Genomic DNA, 22,554 nt, shown 5'->3' on the forward strand with positions numbered 1-22,554 from the left:
TTGTGCAGCTAACATGACAGACAGAATGTGTTTTAGGAGATCTTTTCAATCTGCCCATCCATGATGAAACGTAAGTAAAAAGTGCTTTATTTAAAGAAAGTTTGTCGTGTTTACATTGTAATCGCTGTATTCGTGGCTATTTTTAACACAAAGTTGCAATTTCTGATCAGGTAGGAAATTTGACAAAACACCGGGCACATGAAGAGGGCAATAAACCGAGTATAGTGCTCTCCCGGCGGGGGGATGTGTGACAAGTCACCGGTGTCGTCGGCCGAGTGAAGAAGGAGCATGTCAGCCACAAAATGTAAGCCACCTACGTATTAAAATGATCCCAGTATTTGACATAATACAAAACACGATGTTTAATCACTTCCTCGTAAGTCCAATGGTCCCACAGTAGTAGGGCTTGTTTTGGCCAATATCCACCGGTGAATAGGAACCTTTTGAAACCCCAAAAAGGCTCACGCCTCTCCCTGGTGCAGCAAAATTTTTATGCAGCCATTTGGTTGGCGTGATGCAAAAAATGAACAAATTAATCCGAAAAATCAGCTGAATCCTTATTCCTTCTCATACAACGGGACGGCTGGATAGTGAGAGGACTCCTTTTACCGTCCACGTCACAGCGCCCTCTTTCTCAACTCGAAACTGGAGCCGGAAGTCACTCATTTTCATGGCACGGGATTCAAAAAACTAAATAAAGATAGTGATCGCTTCCACACACATCCAAGCGGTCCATTTCATTCAGGAGCATAAAATACCGCGGAAAATATGAAAAAACATGCTTTTTGCTGTCATAGGCACTTTAAGAAAATACTTAAATGTAGTTATATCAAATAAAGACGGTTTAATTACGTTACGTGACTAATGTGGTTAACAAACACTCTGCTTTAAAGCTACCACAAGAAAACACAATGTTTAAAAGTATGAGAGGGAAATACCTGCTGAGCATTGTGTAGACGTCTCGCCGCGTAGGAAGGAATTGCAGAACACCGTCACACTTTCTTAAGGCAACAATAAGAACACACAGACAGACGAAAGCTAGAAACATTTTAACGCTGTACAGGGCACGCATTGAAATCATTGCCTGCCAATGACGGCGCTAGACGTTCAATCCATATTATGAGTGGAAGGGGCGAATGAACAAAGATAAAATGGATTGGACTCTTGGTATCTGTCAATACCACTGAAAGGTGAGTATTCACAGCCAGTCAGCCACTTCCACTTTAAATGAATTGGATGTATATTGTTGTCAACGGCAGCCAATGAGTTAAATACTAAGCAATTAAACGAATAAAATCAACTTCAGAGTGTTATTGGGGGCCATAACCAGAATATAGCTGCTTTTTTCCACTGTTTATTTATTGTTTTTTATTCATTTCTTGCTCTGTTTATTCATAAAATATTATTTGGGTTCAAGCAATGGGTGGACTCGCTGACGTGATTTTATAACCCGGACATTACGTCATTTTTGGTCGGCATCGACTGTCACAATTTTGGTCAAATCGTGTTTTTTTACAGACCCGTTTGTGGGAGCGTTCTCGATGTCGTAATTGCAGCCAATTCAAGCTCATTATGACTGTATTCAAGCACAGGCGATCCGAGCGAAGGGTACCCAGATATTAACTTGCTGGGCGCCATTCGACATCTCTGCAGCACTTGTTTTGAAATACCCTACCTTGCGCTGGTATTTGAGTCTACAGTGCCTTGCAAAAGTATTCGGCCCCATTGAAACTTGCAACCTTTCGCCACATTTCAGGCTTCAAACATAAAGATATAAAATTTTAATTTTTTGTCAAGAATCAACAACAAGTGGGACACAATCGTGAAGTGGAACAAAATTTATTGGATAATTTAAACTTTTTTAACAAATAAAAAACTGAAAAGTGGGGCGTGCAATATTATTCGGCCCCCTTGCGTTAATACTTTGTAGCGCCACCTTTTGCTCCAATTACAGCTGCAAGTCGCTTGGGGTATGTTTCTATCAGTTTTGCACATCGAGAGACTGACATTCTTGCCCATTCTTCCTTGCAAAACAGCTCGAGCTCAGTGAGGTTGGATGGAGAGTGTTTGTGAACAGCAGTCTTCAGCTCTTTCCACAGATTCTCCATTGGATTCAGGTCTGGACTTTGACTTGGCCATTCTAACACCTGGATACGTTTATTTTTGAACCATTCCATTGTAGATTTGGCTTTATGTTTTGGATCATTGTCCTGTTGGAAGATAAATCTCCGTCCCAGTCTCAGGTCTTGTGCAGATACCAACAGGTTTTCTTCCAGAATGTTCCTGTATTTGGCTGCATCCATCTTCCCGTCAATTTTAACAATCTTCCCTGTCCTTGCTGAAGAAAAGCAGGCCCAAACCATGATGCTGCCACCACCATGTTTGACAGTGGGGATGGTGTGTTCAGGGTGATGAGCTGTGTTGCTTTTACGCCAAACATATCGTTTTGCATTGTGGCCAAAAAGTTCAATTTTGGTTTCATCTGACCAGAGCACCTTCTTCCATAAGTTTGGTGTGTCTCCCAGGTGGCTTGTGGCAAACTTTAAACGAGATTTTTTATGGATATCTTTGAGAAATGGCTTTCTTCTTGCCACTCTTCCATAAAGGCCAGATTTGTGCAGTGTACGACTGATTGTTGTCCTATGGACAGACTCTTCCACCTCAGCTGTAGATCTCTGCAGTTCATCCAGAGTGATCTTGGGCCTCTTGGCTGCATCTCTGATCAGTTTTCTCCTTGTTTGAGAAGAAAGTTTGGAAGGACGGCCGGGTCTTGGTAGATTTGCAGTGGACTGATGCTCCTTCCGTTTCAATATGATGGCTTGCACAGTGCTCCTTGAGATGTTTAAAGCTTGGGAAATCTTTTTGTATCCAAATCCGGCTTTAAACTTCTCCACAACAGTATCTCAGACCTGCCAGGTGTGTTCCTTGGTTTTCATAATGCTCTCTGCACTTTAAACAGAACCCTGAGACTATCACAGAGCAGGTGCATTTATACGGAGACTTGATTACACACAAGTGGATTCTTTTTATCATCATCGGTCATTTAGGACAACATTGGATCATTCAGAGATCCTCACTGAACTTCTGGAGTGAGTTTGCAGCACTGAAAGTAAAGGGGCCGAATAATATTGCACGCCCCACTTTTCAGTTTTTTATTTGTTAAAAAAGTTTAAATTATCCAATAAATGTTGTTCCACTTCACGATTGTGTCCCACTTGTTGTTGATTCTTGACAAAAAAATAAAATTTAATATCTTTATGTTTGAAGCCTGAAATGTGGCGAAAGGTTGCAAGATTCAAGGGGGCCGAATACTTTTGCAAGGCACTGTATTTGTTTTGTTGTCTTATTGGCTCTCTGCCTACCGCTTACGTTAGTATTATTGATCCCCGTCGACCTACTGTCGCTGACCCATTGTGTTATTCTCCCTTTTCCGCAAACGCGTGTATTTTTGCTTATATTCAATAAACCCTTGAACGCTTCCCTCCATTGTTTTCTGCTATGACTTTAACATCGACCACAAATTAAACCACACATTTCTAAAGATGGACGATGGACTCTCTTCCTTGACTCTACGACCCAGTAAAAAATTTTAATTTCATTATATTTTCAGTGTAATTTAGCTATTTCCAGCCTGCTATGTTGATAATTGCGATGTTGTGTCGTGCTGTGACCCAGGAATTTAACACTTGCTTTCACATACGCCTCGTCCCGGGACTTTCCCGAACATTATACCGAGACCCGACCCGTGAAATGTCTGTGTAATATCTGTGTCAGTCGACCTGGGAAATTGCTTTCACATACAAGGGCTGCTGGTTTAAATCCCGGGAAATCAACGGTGGCGGCTTATGTGAAACGGTCTCAATTCTGTTCATTACCTTTATTGAGAGAATTTCCAGGCACAGCTGAAGCTGGTTTAATAACCTCAGTTTTGGAAAAAAATGAGTGTGTGTTGTAACCACTGTTGTTTTCATCAATGATGACGATAACGAAAATATTTCGTTAAAGAACACTTTTTTCATGACGATGACAGGAGCTAACGAGCTAAAACAAGTTTTGGAGAGACTTATACATTATGAGACGAATGCCAGTTTTCTTCTGACGAAACAAGAACGAGACGAAAAGGCTTCCGTCACATGTTCACAATGTGTGACATTTTGTATGTAGTTAGCCTGCATCGTATTAGTGTCTGGTTGTGTCAATCAATTGACATGCTGCACCTACCCTACCCTCAACTCGCTAGTGTCCTCGCCTCTCAAGATTTGTTTTCCTTATCTTGGCTAGACAGAATATGCATTGTAGCTTTAGACTTTAAAGGTCTATGCTGAGTGATCATCACACACTAAATGTAACTCGTAGCGATAGCATAGCATTCGCGTTAGCCTTACGCTAATGGCGCACGTCCTCTTAAACTTTTTTTACATACTGTTCGTGGCGTCCAGGTGGGTATGATTAATTGAAAACAGTGTAATGTTTCCTGCTGAATGTGTATTATCACCAAGTTGGTATTTTCTTTGTATGTAGACTTCACAATATGTGCTCGTCTGTCAATGTTTATTCGAATTCGAAATAGCTGAAAAATATTATTCATTTATTCATTTAATAAAATAGTATATTTCTTAATTTTACAGACAAAAACGTTTTTAGCAAACGTCGACTGAAAGTACACGAAATCAGTCTTGTTTTCGTCAGCAAAAACTAGACGAAGACAAACATTTTGAGATGACTAAAATATGACTAAGACTAATAAGTATTATCGTCCAAAGGCTAAGGCAAAATTTAAAAGTGCTGCCAAAAACAACACTGGGTAATAGACTCCACCATCAGTTGACAGGACAGCTCTCACAGACATTGCACCACACCTTACCATAGGGGGCCGACCCAGGCAGAACGTTGAGTTGGCTTTCACTGTGATAAACACAAACACACTCTGCGTTCTATTGCCGGATTTAGGTGCAAAGTGGACGAAGGTTTTACTGCATATAAGCAGGCAGGAGTGTCTCAAGAATGTTTTGGTCAAGGATTCAAGGTAATTAATATATTGAATAGCACGATGCATGCACTTTGAAACATGAAAAACAATCAGTGGATGAAATTAGTTTAACTTTGGCTCAAAAATTTAAGTAAAATGAATGATAACTGCCATTTTTTAAAATTTTATTTAACCAACAATCTAGACTGTTCTATGTTCATATCTATAGAAATGCTGGGATGTACGCATTTATTTACAAGAATTTCTAACTTAAAAAGCTCTTAGTTTCAAGACGGCTGCCATGTTGGATTATACAATACCGTAACTTTTACTTGAAATACTTTTGTTAAATGAGCAATAACTACCCGTTTTTTTCGCTTTTTTACGAAGTATCTAGACTGTTTAATGTTCATATCTATAGAAATTCCGCAATTTAAGCATTTATTTATTTATTTATTTTCAACTTAAAAAGCTCTTTGTTTTGTGATGGCCACCATGTTGGATTTTGTATCTCTACACGATAGCGGAATCCAACCTAAGTAAGTTGTGATTGTATATTGAAAAATGCTAATTTTGCTTTTGTTGTGTAAAATTAAGATGATTCTGCATGCTTTCCTCAAGTATTATGTCTCTGATGTGAAAAGTGAGTGATTTATTAGTTGTTGAAAACTTGCTCTAAATTAAAAAAAATAAAATAAAATACGTTGCTACTTTGGGCAAAAACTTATATGATATGTGAAATATTGCTACTGATCTTGAAAATATTGGTGAATATCTCTGCATTTGGTGATTTCTGTGGATCTAGGGTAAAATTTGAGAATTTTATTTATTTATTTTATTATCATTTTAATCTTTGTAAAAAAAATTTTTTTTTTAATAATCAGGATTATATTAGGGAACAACTTTAAATTTTTTTATGTCGCTGCGCATGGAGACTCGTATATGCCTAAGGGAGGTCCCTGTTTTGGTTTTAGGTTGCTAGCAGCTTTGGTCTTGAAAATAGGTCCCCCATAGATCGGTCCCGGGCCCCGTGTCCCGCATGCTAATAGTGAAGTCTATTACTAGTTGTAACCTATCCATGTTGGAATGGAAAACAACATTATTATGTATATGTAAAAATCTACTCATGCGCTGAAATCACACTTGTGTGCTCTGTATTTTCCATGATGCATTGCGCACATTGTGGTACAAATTTAATGCCAAAGTTGATCAACATCCACCCAGTGTGGAACTAAAACAAAAAAACAATAACATATAATAATAACAGGTGCTTGGAAGTTCTCTTGTCAGCAAAGAGAATGGGTGCCTCTGCAGCGTTGGTCAGACAGCTGCAGAGCTTACCCAGCACTCCATCCACGCCACCATCACCACATGAGCACCAGCGCAAGCAAACTTCTCAGCCTGTTCTGCTTCAACATCTGCTACCACAGCTAAGCCTGATTTTAAACAAAAGAGGTGTCGCATCTGTATTATATTCTTATGACTTTTTCTGCTTTCAATACTATTAGTATTAAAGTTTTATTTTTGAAACATGATAGACACTTTTCCCCCATGTTTTTTCCCTGTACAACAAAATCCAGAAGCCTTTTTAGTAAACGCAACATTTCGAAATTGGAAAACTATTCATATTATTGCTAATTAATGTACAAACATTGTGGTATATTTTGCCCAAAATTGGAACCAATGTTCATTCGCTGCCACTCTCCCAGTTCAAATGGACTGAACGTCTAAGGATGGATGAAAATAAGTATAATTGGTATCTATAACATGGGGATTCAAGCCCATGTATGTATCATGCTCTTTCCTACTTTGCTTCATTCACATGTTGCATAACACATGTGAGTTACTGGGTCAAACTAGTCCCTCTGATATAAATAGTATCACATGGTTAATGCATTGGTGCCTTCCAGTCACTCGCAATATCTTTCGCTATTCATGTCTGTCAGTCAACCCAAACTCTTCGTCTGTGATTTCATTAGTGATTTCAATAGGCACACTTGCACATATACACCTGGATGTCTTATAGATCTTCTCAAATTGCAGTAAAATTAGTAATTAGAAAAATAGATAAATACATGATAAAAACACCTGTAATAAATTAGTGGAAATATTTAGATTTATTTTATTTTGACAATGATCTGCTAGCTTTCTTCACAATAGTCTAGCAAACTGTTGACGTCTTATTTTCCCCCCGAGCTCACTACTGGTTGACCACCGTCTCACCTGAGCTGCTTGATGCTTGTGAAAAGCGATGCTTCAGGGACAATAAAAAACGTATGCGATGAGTCACCACTGCACATTCAATCATTGCAGCAGGTGTCTCCAGAGAAATACAAGCCTTACTCTCAAAATGAGAGCATAAAGACTCAGGTTAACATTCAAAACACTTAATAAAACAGTTTCTTCAAGATGCAGTGACAGCTGAAATTTCAAGTTTTTACATATACAGTGAGAAGCAGAAGTATTTGCACCCCTTGTGAATTTGCAAGTTTACTCACTTAGAAAATAGGTAGATCTGAAATTTCAATCATAGATGCATTTCTACTTATGGAAACATTATCTAAAAAAAACCCCAGAACATATTGTACGATTGTTCAATAATTTATTTGTTATTTACTGGGGTTCATAAGTATTTGTACCCCTGAGAAAATCAGTGCCAATATTTAGTGTAGAAGCCTTTGTTTGCAATTGCAGAGGTCAGACATTCTCTGTAGTTCTTAACCAGGTTTTCACATATGGAAACCACAATTTTGACCGATTCCTCGACACAAATCCTTTCTAAATCTGTCAGGTTTTGAGGCTGTCATTGAGAGAAACGAAGTTTCAGCTCCATCCAAAGATTTCTATTTGACTGAGGTCTGGAGACTGACCAGGCCACTCCAGAACCTTGATCTGCTTTTTTTTTTAAGCCAAGCCAGGTTATTCTAGCTGTCTGCTTCTGACCATTGTCAGTTTGGAAGATACAGTCAGAACCCATTTTCAATGCTGTAACTGAAGGAAGGAGATTATGTCCCAAAATCTCACAATACATGGCCCTGGTCATCCTCTCCTTAATACAGTGCAGTCGTCTAGTCCCATATGCAGAAAAACACCCCCAAAGCATGATGCTACCACCCCCATGCTTCACAGTAGGGCTGGTGTTCTTGGGATGATACTCATCATTATTCTTCCTCCAAACACTATGAGTGGAATTAACACCAAAAAGTTCAATTTTGATCTCACCTGACCACATTACTTTCACCCATGACTCCTCTGGATCATCCAAATGGTCATTGGCAAACTTAAAACGGGCACGGACATGTGCTGGTTTAAGCAGGGGAACCTTCCGTGCCATGCATGATTTTAAACCATGTCGTCTTAGTGTATTACTAACAGTAACCTTGAAAATGGTGGTCCCAGCTGCTTTCAGATCATTGACCAGCTCCTCCTGTGTAGTTCTTGGATGAGCATCCTTAGGATCATTGAGACCCTACGTAGTAGATCTTGCATGGAGCCACAGTCCGGGAGCGACTGACAGTCATGTTTAGCTTCTTCAGTTTTCTAATAATTAGTCCAACGGTGGATCTTATATCACCAAGCTGCTTGGCAATTTCCCCGTAAAAAAGTCCAGCCTTGTAGAGGGCTACAATTCTGTCTCTGCTGTCTTGCCCATGGTAGCAGTTAGATTATGACCGACTGTGGGGTGCACAGGTGACAATAATGAGCTGAAACGGGTGGTAGATGGGTGGTTACTCATGGAGGAACACAGACAACTCTTTGAGTGTCATAATTATTACTGATTCTCAGGGGTACAAATACTTATGAACCCCAGTAAATTACAAATAAATTATTTTACAAATCATACAATGTGATTTCTGGAATTCTTTTTTTAGATTTTGTCTGTATGGGTGGAAGTGCATCTATGATTGAAATTTCAAACCACTACCTATTTTCTAAGTGTGTGAACTTGCACAATTACAAGGGGTGCAAATACCTCAGCTCCTCACTGTATCTACTCCACATGGACTGTTCATCTGTGTTTCTTCTGCTGTGGACACAGTAGGAGGTTGGAGTCAGGGCTGCCTTTGGCAGAGAAAACGAAGACTGAACCACAATATAAATCACACCACTCATTGACTTGATGATGAGATCAGAGACTTTGAAAAACTCTGAAGCACTACCTCCAAGCAGGCTCCCAGCAATGGTTGTTATGCTACCGTAGGAAGCTTACACAGAGTGCTGTTGAGATTCTTAAACCTGAACCGAAATGCAACGTTGTGAATAAATGGGAGGGGTTCATGCAGGTTCCACACAAACACCACCATACAGTAAGAGTATGTATGCTGTCTTCTTCAAATATCAAAAAACAAAAAATAATCTCATCACATCTCATGATGCAACCACATAAACAGCTAGAATGATGCATCATATACATTCTAGCTCCTAGTGATCAATAAATGTCTAATACATATATATACTCCAGGATGTCTGATGGAAATTCTATTTATTATTTATGGCCAGAGAGTTGGCACGATTTACATCCATCTGTGACCATTAAATGGAATCATAAAAATGACAGATGCACCTCTTCAACATTTACTGCATGGTTTTCATGCTCGATTGTTCAACTCTGGAGTCTGATTGCTCATATTGCCTAGTACCACTGTTCCAATATAATTGGATTTTAATGAGTGCAGGTAAGTCCTGATTTGCCATGTCTTGGCCCCTGACAGAAATCAGGGATAGCAAGCCAGTTTTTCCCTTCTCAAGAATCAATATTGACAGCATGAGCACCTTGCGCTCAGGGGCACTAATCAGATAAAGGAAAGTTAAGATTGGTATCACGACTGGTACAAGGCGATATGGTCTAAAAATAAAGATCACAGATTTTTTTCACCCAGAATTTGATTTATGATTATTTTCAGATTTTCTCTCCCCTGCATTATTAAGGAGACAATTAAAAAAACACACACAAAGCGCAAAACAAGTTTAGCTCTTTTGAGGGCACTCATTCAAATGCCATTTACATTCATTCATTCAGCCCTCCCAGTCCAAATGGTTTGAACGTCTAGCATCGTCCATGGCAGCCAATGAGTTTATTAACTCATGTACGGCAGCTCCAATATCAATCAGAGAGCCCAGGTACACTACAAACATACAGGCCACACTTGTATGCCAACTTGTAATATTTTGGTTCACATGACCAGAAATGTGATGTTCACATACCTGTATGTGAACGCCACGTCTTTAAGGAATTCTGTTTTTTATTTTTATTTTTGTAATTACCAAAAATAGTCACTTGCCGTACAAAGTGTGTAAAAATAATATACCCTGAACATAAGTAACATCAATAACTTGAATGAAGTTCAAAACCTTTGTCATTAATGTATTTTTCTCCCCTGCTATTTGTGCTATTTGTATCTAATAACTTCATTAAGAAACAAACTCTTGTGGAATAATTGCTAGATTTCTTTTTTGTCTTCAAAAACAGCAACATAAAACTAACGGTAATGATGATTGTTAAATCATCCACAATAATAATTGAAAAAAAAAAAAAAAAAAAAAAAAAAAACTAATTATCAGACTATAAGCCGCTACTTTTTTCTTTAATTTTGAATCCTGCAGTTTATAGTCCAGTGCGGCTTATTTTTTATTTATATGGGTTTATAGGTAAGACTTTATTTGACAGCAACGTTATAAGACTGTCATAAGACCGTCATAACTATGACATCACACTATCATGGGCATTACTGAATGCTTATGACAGATGTCACTAAGTGTCATCTGGCAAATTATGTCACTAACTCCATTTATGTCCAGCTTGGAGCTTTTACATCCATTCAAAGTGATATAATTTGCCGGATAACACTTACTGACATGTAATATAAGCATTCATTAACGCTCATGACAGTCTCATGTCATAATTATGATTGTATAATGACAGTCTTATGGTGCCACTGTCAAATAAAGTGTTACCAAATACCATAACTAGCAATTAATGAAACAACTGGAGCAGTAACTGAAGAAATATTTAGCACAGAGCATGAATTTTGATTGGTATTTACATCTGTAGTGCTGCAATGCATGCTAGGAGGCATGTTGGACAACAACAGTGTTGACAGCAGGTGGCGGCAGAGGTTAACTGTCTCCCCCAAGGGAGCAGTGATGGCCAAATGACGCTTCTTGAAGCAATGAAGCTTTGCAGCCAATTGGTTTAAAACTTCATGGTGGTTCATTTGGTCTTATGACAGTCGTATGATACCACTGTCAAATAAAGTTTTACCAGTTAATAACTTTTGGTGTAAATATCCCATAATGCCGTTTTCGTGCCATATTTGGTGGGTGGAGGCTTATAGTGCAAAAATTACGGTAATTCATAAAAATCAGGAAGCCTACTTACTTACTGAGTGAAATGTATGCAAAGTAGTAATCCTCTATATGTTAGAAATTTAATGTAGTTATTAAATGCTCAGATGTGCCTGGATCTTATCATCTGTCCTCCTATAACTCCCCACTTTCTTAAAACATTGTGGGTGTCACATGCAAAAGCTAAAGTTGTTTTCAACTGATCAGCTTTTGTCAGTTTAGCTCACTCCTTAAAGAACTTATTATAAAGCACACAGAGACTGAAACGAACGAACGGAAGGAACGAAATCAGGAATTAATAAAAACAATTTTTTGATCCGGTTAGTACAGTGGTACCTCTACTTACGATGGGCTCTACATACAGAATTTTAGGGTTAAGACACGCCAGACGAGAAAATATTGCCTCTTGTTATGAAAGAAATTTCAGGATAAGAAAGTCAAAAATACAGTATGGCTGGTACTTGCAGTTCCCAGAGTTTACTGAACGTAACATACTGATAGTGGCGCTGCCATTGGCTATTGCCTAGCATTCCAATTGGCTAAGAGGGACGTCTACTGTATGTGTCTATCCCAGCGTCCTATTCATTCGCCCCTCGTGTTCTGACAGCTTTACTTGAGTGTATTAACTTTTATTCTTTACTCTACTCTTGGTTTTTAAAAACATTATACACAACTGTGATTATGCACTACTGCGATTTTATGTTTTTGTGCAATAATCTAATTGTAATGTGTACTTGTTACATGTTTTTATGCATTTTTATGTATTATAAAATACTTATGTCTGAATTTTGGGAGGCTTGGAACTGATTAGGATATTTACATTTACGTGTCTACTTACAGAATATTCAGGTTCCGAAACTACTTCCAGAACTAATTAAATTCGTAAGTAGTGGTACCACTCTATAGACCCTACCCACCGACATCACAAAACCACGTGCTCGCTGTATGGTTTCGCCCACTTGTCCGTCATTTTGTCTCTGTATTAGCATTGGTTTCAATTGATCGAGGAATTTAAAATGCATTTCATGGAAGACCCGGTGCTTTCTGATGCCGTAAACTCACTGGATGTGTTGCATAAAAGGCGTTATGTGGAAAAGCTTCGTTCTATACAGTCGCCAGATCCATATTTGATGCCCAAATCGATGTTTTTCGACCCACTGTCTTCGCCCTGTCTGCCTGACATCTGCTACGCTGATATTTACAATTATCTTGTCCACACAAAATCAGCCTATTCTCACGAAAATTTGAAAAACTTCAAGAGCTTGGAGGCTTATAAATACTTCGTTGCTGGTTGGGTGAAACAGGTCCTCGTCCACGAAAATTCGGCAGGAATCTATCTTGTGCTTGGAAAGGTGAGTTACGAAATTTTCAATTCAAAATCTTTTGTTCTTGCTAACATCCACTGTCAAGTCTAATGTATTTCATGTCGTTTGTCAATGGAGTTAAGGCTTTTAATGTTTATATGGTTTAGTAATAGCACTCTCACTACATACATACGTGTATGTTGTCAGCGATTAGCTTAGCAATGATCTTAATTGTGGTTATTTGTCAGCCCAAAACCCTCTAAGTATATCTTAAATGCATCTTACCAGATATAAAATGACTACTACATAGTCTGTGGTGATTTTTTTGGTGCCCAGTTTTCACGTCGAATTGCAGCCGTCCATTTCGCTCTCCTCTTTGGATCCCTCGGAATATGGTAAAACTTCAAATCTCTCCTTCCATCTTCTCTGTTAGTGCAACCAACAGCCACACACGCCTTCACCATTTTGATTATTAATGTTAAGGAGCAGAAAAACACGCCGTAAATAGGAGGAATGTACGTAGCCGTAACAGGTTAACACTATGTTTTGACGGACAATTGGGCGGTACCATTCAGGAGAGCGGAGTTGTGACGTCACGTGGGTAGGGTCTATATAGTGAAAACACAAAGGTTTAAAAAAAAAAAAAGAAAAAAACCAATTCCAAAAATAGGAAAATGCCCAAAAAGTTTTTTTGTGGTGAGTCCACAACTGCCTGTCACTGCCCTCACCTGTCCTCATCATGTCTGTAAGGGTCACATGGCATTCCATCTCCATAATGCACATGAGTGAGGTACGACATCTGATGCAAAATAGCCACTAATGGGGTACTAACATAAATCTGTAAGTGTATTACTTTATCCATGTCTCTGCAATGGTCAATGATAATTCAAATCGCATCGCTTTATTGATGGAAGTCAAATGAGTATTCAAGTATTAGGAAAGGTATGCCGTAAGGTCATAGGCGGAGTTTGGCTTTTGTAGCAGGGACGGGAAGAACAGATATTGTTTGATGATGCCGAAACACGGTGTCAGCAATAAAATTACAAGATATATGCTCGGTTAGTAGTTTAGCCCATGCTAGTAAATACAGGCATCCTAGATATATGTGTGTGAGCGCGCGCGTTTTTCTGTGGAAAAGTAGACGCCGATTTTTGCATTCCGCGAAGATATCCAATTTAATGTCAAGTTTTTCTAGTCACTCGCACCCTTGAATATGGTACTCCGGTTGTTGCTCTGTTGTACCATTAGCGCCTTTAGTGGACAAAGAGAAACACCGCTCACCATTTTGGCGCTGCTCTTTGCCGTTTCATGGTCCACATCTTCAATCCTTGGTTCTCGCTCAGCAGTTGTTGTCGCTTTTGAAAGCTTAACTCATTCACTCCCAGCCATTTTCACCGGAGCACCCCCCTTCGCTCCCAGCCGTTTTACTGGATTTTGACTGATTTTGCAAGGCCCACAGAAAATTATGTTCTATTGCTATATAAACAACCCACCAAAGAAAGATTGGACTCTCTTCTTTCAGCAGGAAAAAAAGTAAGTTCAGATATTTTTCCATTCTTTAGATATCAGCATTAGAAAATAGCTTAGTTTGAGACATTTTCCAATTTCTGATGAAAAAACAGAAATTGAGCTTTTGTAAAAGCATACATTTCAAACATAACTTTGACTTTAACACAGCTATTTTTAGCTCTTATGACCTCCCCAACATCTGAATAATGTTTTCCTTCAATAACAAACAACAAGACAAATAGAGCTTTTGATAGCAAAGTAACAATTTATTTACACATTTGAACTGAGAGATGACTCTGTTGTGGCCGCGACAGCAGGGGTAAACTTTTCCCTCATCGCTGTCTGTCTCATTAAGATGGATTTTTTTTAGTTTTTCTTTTGTGGTAACCACTGCCTCGTGGTGGAGTTTGCCTGGGGAACTTGTGTCCCTGGGGGGGAACTGGTTTGGCCGTGCGCGTTTCTGGCTGAGTCGTGGGACACTGGAGGGTGCGGGGGACGCGAGCAGCCGAGCATGGCGGCGCGGGCTCTGCTTGGTGAGCAGCAAGGACTCAGCGGCATTGTCCGCTGCACTGGTGGTCCCGGTTGTTCTGCTCGGTCGTCCAATGCCAGGCGTCCTGGGCATCCTCCCAGTTGTTCTGCTCGGTCCTCCGCCGCCTGGCATCCTGGACGTCCATTCAGTCGCCTTCCGCCGGCGCCCCGGCTGTGCGGCCCGGCCATTTGTTCCGTTGATTCTTACCAAATACGCTACGGTCCTCCAGTGGCCAGTTTTATTGCTTTAAAATGAATTTTCAGTGTTGTGCTTTGGAGCTAAGTTGCATCAGGACCTAGAGATGTCTCTTGTGAAAAAAAAGTAAAAGTATAAATACATCTTTGGGACACTGAAACAATTAAAAATGGAACATATTTTAACGTAATTCAATTACATGCAATGACAATTTCGGCCACCCCTTAACCTCTACATATGCATAAGGCTAATCTTTCATGGTTTATCAATATCGAAACAGCACATGTGTCATGTATACAGTACAAGATGTCCAGTAAAGTCTTTGTTCATTCAATTCATTGTCTTTTTCCCTGTGGAGTGTTTGGGTGTACACATTTGAGTTCTTCACACTTGCCATTCAGATGGGATGTATGTAAAATTTTCCGTGTCTTGCTATTCCCCCCTTTGTTGATGGCTAACACTTTTAATTTTCACTGGATCGCCTGCTGTAACACCCATAAATGTTTAACTTATGAAATGTGTGGTTTTGTTATTCATATTAAAAGAGCATACTTTATTTCTGCTGTCCTTGAAATGATAATGTCATAGCCTGACACAACAAGGCTTGGCACAGAAACAAAGAATATCAGCGCCAAAGCAAACATGAATTCCACTCTACTTCCAGGAATATATAATATGTAGTGGTTTATAAATAATATAATGTGTTTCAAAAAATAGCACAGTAGCATCCCCTCCTTAGTTCCTATCTGTATTCAATGTGGGATTTCTGGACAGAACTCTCGTGAGAAAGGGTTAATGAATTCCTCACACAGATAAATATTGCCATGGAAACAGCCGCGTGACTGCTTGCAGCTTGTATACACACAGGAAGGGGAAACAAAACAATGGTGCCAAAGGTATTTCAAAATTCAGAAAGCAGACGCTTTCCTGTGAACGTTGCCACATTTAATTCATTCCTATATTCTTTTCCAAAAGTCTGAAGTGTCATGTTACCTTGCACACTCACTCTTGCCGCCCTGCTCATAATCGTTCACATTCAAACTGGCACTCGGCAAGCATTTGCAAGAGCTATTGAATTAATGAATTCAATAATAGGGTGGTCCGAACATGGTAGACGGTAAATAATACCCTTCTCTGTCATTTCCTTTCCAATGACATAGTGCATGCACACCTACATGCACACAGTCTCCCAAACATTATTGCAGCAGACAATAATTCATTTACAATATGAAACAAACCCGAGGCAATGAACCTGAAGGTTGAGCTGAAAAAGTAGAAGACTGTGATGTTTTTGTCAAATTCCCAAGTCCATGCACGGTTGCATACATGTACACTTGCTGTGCACATGCAAAATTAATTCACCAATCATTATCACACAATCCTGATTTTAAAAATAGGTGCGATAGTGACTGTATGCTGTTAATCCATGTGAGCACAAGAACCTTCTTATAGTGCCATTACGCATTCCCCTAATAGTGAGTCAATAATTGAGTCTGCCCAAATGGAGTCTCTGCTTGTGTCTGCAAATACCACTCCATAGGTTGGCTTGTACAGCCTTCACCAATGGCACTCAGTTGTTGAAGGAAACATAACTATGGTTCGATTCATAAATATTTTGAGATGCATTGAAAAGCTTTTAAGTGCCGAGAGAACATGGCTTAGTGATGCAAGGAAATGCAGGTGGAGCCAACTTGGAGCATGGAATGCTCACTCTAGTATAAACAACTAGTACATTAAAAGGATTAATAGCACTGTAAATGCATTGAGACAAAAATAGATGAGCCTTGATTGTGTTTGCGTGTGCAGATTGGCTTTTTTATATTTTTCTTCATTTTGAATGAAAAGCTTTATTAGCACGATTAAAAAAATAATAGGGGTTAGGGTTGGATGGTTGGTACCTGTTTTTGGGTGACATCACTGTTACCTCCTCACGGCAGGCCCCGCCATTCCCGCACCACACACATCGTACTCCACGGGGGAGCTCCGGCAAAGGGTGGTGGGACGGGCAGCTGGGTAAAAACAGCGGTCCCACTAACCCAAGCCAAGCTCTCCTATTTTAATGCATACACTGCACTACCCTCCCGACACAATCCCATCACTGTGCTGGGTAATGGCTGCCAGTCGGGGCTCTGGGGAATTGGTGGTGCGTCCCCTCTTCCCATCCCTGAAGGCGGTTGATGGGGGCGCGGGTGGCCCGGGGGACCACCCTGGATCCCTGGGGGGGTGACGATGGCATCTTTGCTGGGCTGCGGGAGGAGGTGGTTTGGCTGGGGGTGGCCATGGCCATGGGTGGCTATCGCATGTTTGATGCGATTCACACTTGGCTGGATGTGATTGGGCGCGCCCGGGTGGGCGGCCTCGGTGCCGGGATTGGCGATGGGCAGCGTAGGGTGGGTTGCCAACGGGCTCACACTCACAAGGGATTCACACGATTACTGGGTTCTAGATCACAGGGGTGATTTGCGTACACTCCACCCTTCCCAATCACTTATCTTCTTCACCCCCCCCCCCCTTTCCCCCACATGGTGTCAACCGGAAATACATCTAGCTGACCATAGCACCAACATATTCATAGTTTGTGTAGGCGTTCAATGTACAGGGTGTTCCAAAATGGTTGACCCCATTCTAAATGCCCATATACAGGAAACTACAAGATGGAACCTAATAAAACTAAATACACTTTATGTTGAAGGTCATAAGTTTTATTGGTTAATTTTGCAAAGAAAAGTACAAATATTTGTTGGTTCTATGACAGATTTTCATAAATCGCCTGTGACTCTGTACACGTCGAGTCGGTATTCAAGCTCGTGCCAAACTCGCTGTAGCTTGTCTTCGGTAAAAGTGCAGCTGTAATTCTCTGTTTTGTTGTTTAGTTGGTGCCCTCTTTGCAAAAATTTGTGGAGAAGGCAAGCTTCACTGTCTTCGGTGACTGAGTCCGAGCAAACTCTAACACGCAAATTGCCTTTTCTTTTGATGTGAACGACATTTCTTAACCTGAAGAGATAGTAATGCCAAACGTTACACACAAAAACTTTCGTTTCTTCATAAGCTGTGAAAATTTGAGGTCATTCCAACGAAAATTGTCAAAATTATGGGCCTACGAAATGGGGTCAACCATTTTGGAACACCCTGTATTTCTTGTCATTGTTTGTGTTTCTTCTGTCTCTGTCTCCTTCTTTTCTTCTGTTCCCCCATAACTCCTTCCTGTTTGCTGCTTTGTCTTAATAAATGAGATATGTTGAATGATCACAATGGGAGTAGGTCATACTCCAATGTGAAACATTAAAACTGTTCAGGCCAACCGGACACTCGCACAAACAGCCGAACAGGACAGGTTTGAAAAATGGAAATGGACTGGATGTATACTAGTGACAAACTCATTGAAATTAACAGCAGAGAGATGAAAAAGAATGTCAATCAACGTCAATGCCAGTTTGTAATTTAAACCCATGCATAGATATTAATACTTTTAGTTACATTTTTAAGCCTTATTCATCAAGGCTAATTAAAAAGAGGTGGACTTCACCAATCCCACTCATCATACAGTAGGAGGAACTGCGGTCAAGTGTAATTACACAGCTGTAAGCAGACCATAAATGGATAATAATTTACTAGTAATTCCTTGTGGGACCTGATCCTCCGCTGTGAGTTTTTTAATTGACAAGATAGCTTACAGCTGCAAGAAGTTACAAGATTAGGCAACTATCATAGCTAATCACAGCGGCACAGAGGAGTAAGTCATTATGAAAAACAGTGGGAGGCTCTGTGGCAGTGTCAGGCAGGTACGTCAAATGATCTTATCAGGTTTGCTAAATGAGCCGTGCGTGTACGCGATTAAATTTTAGGGCTGGGAAAATACAGTATGGTGACATATGGAGGAGCCTCTGAAAGATCTTGCAAGGTTTCCATGGAACATATTCATTACGCATGGTATATTTTAGAAATAACGTCTTGGGTTGCGTTATTTGTAGTTATATTAATGAACGCATGTTTATTTGCTGCCACCCTCCCAGTTCAAATTGATTCCACATCTACTACCGATAAACTCTTTTAAATTCACATTAGGATGAAAAGAGCCACATTGTTAGACGTCAATGACACTGAAAAAGTAAAATTACTACAAAAAAGTGAATAGAATATCATAATCTCAATTTACATCACATTATACTGTATCTTTACGGTGTGCTGTCATACTAGCGTACCACCGATACCGATACTAGCAAAGGTGTAGGTTTGCATAGGGATGGTAGGGACACAACACTACCAACTTCTTAGGATGTTCAAATTGTCCCCACCAACCTTTAAGCATATAATGAGTTCAGCTGTACAGGTAATTTATATTGTTTTGTCTTCCCATATGTCGTGACAATGGAAACAACCGACCCTACAATTATTAAGTGAATTATTTTCATTGTGTTCAAACTTAAATTGACCCCTTTTCACTTGCCGAATGCGCCAGTCCTTTTTTCCCTCCTCAAACGCACGTTTGATTGGCCGATGACTTGACCAACGCCAACACACACACGCACTCTCACACAGCCCCATTAGGAATACATGTTGACAACATACCTCCTCCTCCACTCCCTTCGAAGACGAGGGATATTAGAAGTTTTTTTTCAGCCAGCAGCAGCCACTATAAGTAATTTAAAAAGATGCCAATGTTGTGGAGGTGGAAAACACACCACTAATCTTGCTACTGAAAGTCCGACCTGCATAAGAGAAAACAAAACATTAAACTCTGTGACCTTGCTGACCTGCAAAACTCGAGTAGGAAGCTGCTTAGCGAGAAGTGTCCTTCTGTTTGTGTTTTCTACTGTTAACGTTAATCAATTTATGAGAAATGTAGTGAATTCTGCTGAAAACTATTGAACGAGAGAAAAGTGAGCAAGAAGCTGCTTATTAAGAGACCGGTGCTGCATAACCTCAAATGTTGCTCACACAACACAACATAATCATAATTAACTATGTACATAAAAAGTAGGGTTGGGAATCTCTGGCATGAAGCCGATTCGATATGTATCTAGATACACAGGTTACGATTCGATTAAAAAACAATACATTTTTAAGGCCGAGCGGTTTGATAACAATTCGATACAGTTTAAGAACGATACGGTTCGATACAGAGTGAAAACGATACGATAGTAAACATTTGTTGTGTGCGTTCGTACAGTATTTTAAACATTAAAAAAATGATAAATGATTAAATTAAACAACAAAATTTCATACCAATGTTATGTTTTATTTTTTATTAAAAAATAAAATAAAAATAAAAATAATAAAGCTTACTATATGACCGTCATTTTTTTGGATGGGATTGATAATAAAATATACCGCCAGTGACAGACAACAATAAAGTGCAGTAATTTAATTATTGTATTTGCTGGTGTTTTGAACACAATAGGTAAGTAATTTAAGTGCAAACTTTCAACATAAACATCTCACAAGCAAAAAATGTTAATTATATGCAGCAGCTCTAGAAAAAGAAAACTGCTAGTGTTATCATAAATAAAAATAAATTCTGCTTTACCACTGGTATAACTGGGGAAATAAAAACATGGCATTTTAGACGGACAGGTCTATAATCATTACTTTAACCTTATACACACCAAAGTCATTCACTTATGCCTGTGCTTCCACATTTTTTTTATTCCTCATCACTGTCTACATCTTTTTTGAAGGGCAGATTTTTCTTGAGGAAGATCAACTGATCCACATGTTCATGTTTAAGTACACTGCGTTTCGTGGAAACAGTATGCCGCCCTTTCTACCATTGTTGTGGGTTAATTTTTAGGGTTACAAACTCACCATCTCTGTACCGCGTCACACTAGCTCTGTCCCATGCGAAGCGAATAGATCTGGCTGCCTTCGTCACTTCGAAGTCTGGCTTTTGTTTTCCTGGGTGCGTTGAAAATTAATCGCTGCACGTCGCTGGCGTGGTGCACAAACTGTCCATTGCTTTAGCATGTTGCTTCGTTGCCACTACTAGTTTCGTTTTGGGCTGTGAAGAAAACGCTACGGAGCGTGCGTTACAGTGGTTTTGTTAGCTCTCGCGTTGTTATGACACGCCCGTGACGATCGTGTAATGACGGCGACTACTAGCGGTTCTGCTGAAATGAATGGGAATTTGAGGCAACCACGACGGCCGTTACAATCTAAGTGCGCTGTGGGGTGAATGACTCAAGCGCAGCATGTGAGGTAAAAGCTAAAAATTATTATCATATTAAGCAGTGCATTGAACAAGGCATTAGAAGCCGATTCTTGTGCTCGCGATAGCCGAATTCTATCTCTACTATCTGGTCATTGAATATTTAATGGCTGATTACTGTTGAATGGTAACTTTACTATCGATACAGCTGTATCTCTCACCTGTAAAACCGGATATCTGGTCGTATCGGTTTATTGTTCTCAAGCTTAATAAAAAGAATGTTGTTGCCGCGAGCTACCCACACTAGCGTGGCGATCGACAGGTCAGTGGTGATCGACGTAATGAGCACCCCTCATTTAGCATATCAATTAGTTGGGTTCATATTCGTGAGAAATGTAGCCCTTAACCCCGTTCACGCAATCTGTTTTGTCTTATAAATGGTAAATCCCGAGCACAAAGTGTGCATGCAGGTTATGGTGTTATATCGTCCCTACAAATGTTGAGACCAACATATGCCCTTGGATACTAGTATCTGTATATTTGCTCATTCACTGCCAACCCTCCCAGTTTAAATGGATTGCACGTCTAGCGCTGTCAAAGGCCGCAAATGAGTTAAGCCATGTCTGACCAAGTCATGATAGAATTACTTTGCATTCGAGTATGTAGAAATGTATTATTAAAAGAAAAATATACATATTATCTTTTTATTTTAATTTCCATGCAGCCGGGTATCGGAACCAACACTGGGATCCACAAATTGGTGCAATACTAGTACATAATATGGACACTGTTTGACGATTTGACCCTCACAAAGCCAGCAGTTGCAACTGACCGCTATATGTCAAAAGACGCACAGCTGGAAAAAAAAAAATTACTGTAACCACACGTTTGAGTGTAGAACAATGAGCTAAGCTGCTGGAGTCCAGACTTTGTACTGTACATTATGTTCCTAGCTGATCGGAACTAAAGGTCACTCACAGGGGTAAGAACAGGAGACACTTGTGGGCCGCTGAAACGTAGATCTTATCAATCATGAGTGAAGTCTTTATTGCAGCCGATTCATCAGCAAAGGCTGGACATCAATCTCAAACTGAGTAAATCTTTTTTTATGGGTTGCACTGTGGAGTAGCATTGCCAGGAAATGTCCATTTTATAAAAAATATTTCTTTATCTCATACAATGCAAGGTAGCTTTATTTAAATGCTACATGTCATACAAAATTATAGTAGATGCCAGAAATCTAATCTTAACCAATTTAAACACACATGAAAAAAACTTTCTATTAAACGTGGCTTACATTTTTACTGAATGAAACATTCATTCATGGTTATGACTGGTGTCATGTCATGATTATGACAGCCTAGAACACGATCATAGATAACATTTTCAAACAGTGTAACTCAAAAAATATATATGTATATGGGGGATAACAGACAAGGCTGAAAAAGTAGTTTCTGCTCTTGCACCCTTCTTTAAAATAAACTACTGTATTTTAAGCCAAAAGAACGGTTGTGTTTGATAGAACAATATGCCTATATGCTGCCATAGCAGCTTCATG

This window comes from Corythoichthys intestinalis, chromosome 18 (assembly GCF_030265065.1).
Source record: "Corythoichthys intestinalis isolate RoL2023-P3 chromosome 18, ASM3026506v1, whole genome shotgun sequence".
NCBI lineage: Eukaryota > Metazoa > Chordata > Actinopteri > Syngnathiformes > Syngnathidae > Corythoichthys > Corythoichthys intestinalis.